The sequence below is a fragment of the Pteropus vampyrus genome, unplaced genomic scaffold (genome assembly GCF_000151845.1).
Source record: "Pteropus vampyrus isolate Shadow unplaced genomic scaffold, Pvam_2.0 Scaffold167, whole genome shotgun sequence".
Taxonomy (NCBI): Eukaryota; Metazoa; Chordata; class Mammalia; order Chiroptera; family Pteropodidae; genus Pteropus; species Pteropus vampyrus.
Genome location: NW_011888948.1, coordinates 1,066,026 through 1,068,432, shown reverse-complemented (window position 1 = coordinate 1,068,432; position 2,407 = coordinate 1,066,026). Strand labels below are relative to the sequence as shown.

Here is a 2,407-nt window from a genome sequence, read left to right as displayed (position 1 = left end):
AGTTTTTTAAAATAATTTCCAGAGGCAAGACTTCTTCTATACTTGGAAAAGACATTCGATTTTCAAATTTTTTTCATTGTTATTGCAATTTGTGAAACTATCATATATCATGCATAGATTTTTTTTAATTAAGGTAAAAAATATCATTATTCATATCTGTTAGACAGAATAATGGCCCCCAAAGGTGTCCATCTCCTAATCCCCAGAACCTATAAATATATTATTTTACATGTCAAAGAGATTTTGCAAATGTGATTAAATTAAGGGTTTTGAGATGGGGAGATTATCCTGGATTATCCAGTTGGGCCAGTGTAGTCACTAGGGCCCTTATAAGAGTGTCAGAATGAAAGAAGATGTGCTGATGGAAGCAGAGGTCAGAGTGATATGGGCAAAGGAAAGCAAGTGGCCACTAGAAGCCGGGAAAGGCGAGGGAATGACTTCTCCCCTGGAATGTCCAGAAGGAACAGAATCTTGCAGAACCATTTCAGACTTCCAACTTTAAGGACTGTAGGGTAATAAATTTGTGTTATTTTAAGCCATTAAATTTGTGGTTATTTGTTACAGCCACCACAGGAAGCTAATACATGTAGTTAAGCACATAAAGTACACTAATATTAAGTATATAGCTTGATGAGTGTTTGTAAACATATAGACCTATATAACTATCTCCCACATTAGTAATTAATACATTTCTAGCCTCCCAGAAAGTTACCTGTGCCCCTCCCAGGCAACTCCTCACACACCAGAGGTAACTACTATTCTGACTTCTTTCACCATCTATCAGCTTCATGTGTTGTTGAACTTCTTCTAAATAGTATCATGCCATCTATGGCCATGCCATCCTGAACGTGCCTGATCTCATCTGATCTCGGAAGCTAAGCAGGGTCGGGCCTGGTTAGTACTTGGATGGGAGACCATCTAGGAATACCAGGTACTGCAGGCATTTAAACAAACAAACAAACAAACAAACAGTATGATGCCATATGTATTCTTTTGTGTTTGGCTTCTTTTAATCAACCTAATGTCTGTGAGAGTTATTCACATTGTTGTATCAGAAGTTTCTTCTTTTTTCTCCCCATTTTTTTTTTTTTTGTATTTCATATGTCAATATATTTATCCACTTTCCCATAGATAGACATTGTAGTTATTTGCATTTTGGGGTTATTATGAATAAACAGTAGCCTTAACAACCATAAAGCACGCACCCACGTATCTGATTTCTAATTATGCATATTAAGATTAAAGCAAGCATGATTATTCTTTATAATCAAATAAAATCCTTGTTATCTGAGTTTTTAAAAAGTTCTGTATAATTTTAATTGAGGATTCCAAAATAATTCAATGAAGAAAAACTGGTCTTTTCAAGAAATGGTGCAGGGACATCACTGGATATCTTTGTGGAAGAGAATGAAGTTGAACCCCTATTTCACACCATATACAAAAAGTTAACTCAGAATGTATCCAAGACCTAAATGTAAGAGCCGAACATATATTACTCTTAGAAAAAAATATGAGAGTCAATTTTCTTGACCTTGGATTAGATAATTATTTCTTAGATATAAAGCCAAAAGTATAAGTGACACACACAAAAAGAAATAGATAAATTGGGCTTCACCAAAATTGCCTTTTGTGCTTCAAAGGACACCATCAAGAAAGTGGAAAACAACCCACAGAATGAGAGAAAATATTTTCAGTTTATATAATCTGATAAGGTCTTATATCCAGAATATATAAAGCCCTCCTACAACTCAAAGGTTAAAAAAAGGTAAATAACCCAATTTTCAAATGGGCAAAGGATCTGAATAGACATTACTCCAAAGAAGATATACAAATAGCCAATAAGCACATGAAAAGATGTTCAACATCATTGGTCATTAAAGCAATGCAAATCAAAGCTACAATGATATGCTAATTCACACCTACCAGGACAGTTAAAATTTAAAAATACAGACAATAACAAGTATTGGCAAGGATGTGGAAAAATTGGAACCCTTCTACATTGCTAGTGGGACTGTAAATGATGCAGACACTTTGGAAAACAGTGTGGCAGTTCTTCAAAAGTTTAAACACAGAGTTACTGTGTGATCCAGTAATTTCACTCCTACCAAGAGAATTTAAATATATGTTAAATATATGTTTACTAAAAAAAACTATACATGAATGTTCATAGCTTCATTATTTATAACAGCCAAAAAGTAGAAAGAACCCAAATATCCATCAACTGATGCATGGATAAACAAAATATAGTATATCTGTTACACTAGAATAGTATTTAATCATAAAAAGGAATGAAGTGCATGCTACAATCACACTAAACAAAAGAAGCCAGACAAAAAGACCACATATTCTATTTCATTATATGAAATGTCCCAAACAGGTAAATCCTTAAGAGTTAGAAAGTAGGTTA

General features: G+C 33.8%; 1 pseudogene; it reads left to right on the top strand.

Moving 5' to 3' along the window:
- Positions 1 to 824: 824 nt before the first annotated feature.
- On the top strand, positions 825 to 943 carry LOC111745861 (annotated as a pseudogene).
- The last annotated feature ends 1,464 nt before the right edge of the window (positions 944 to 2,407 follow it).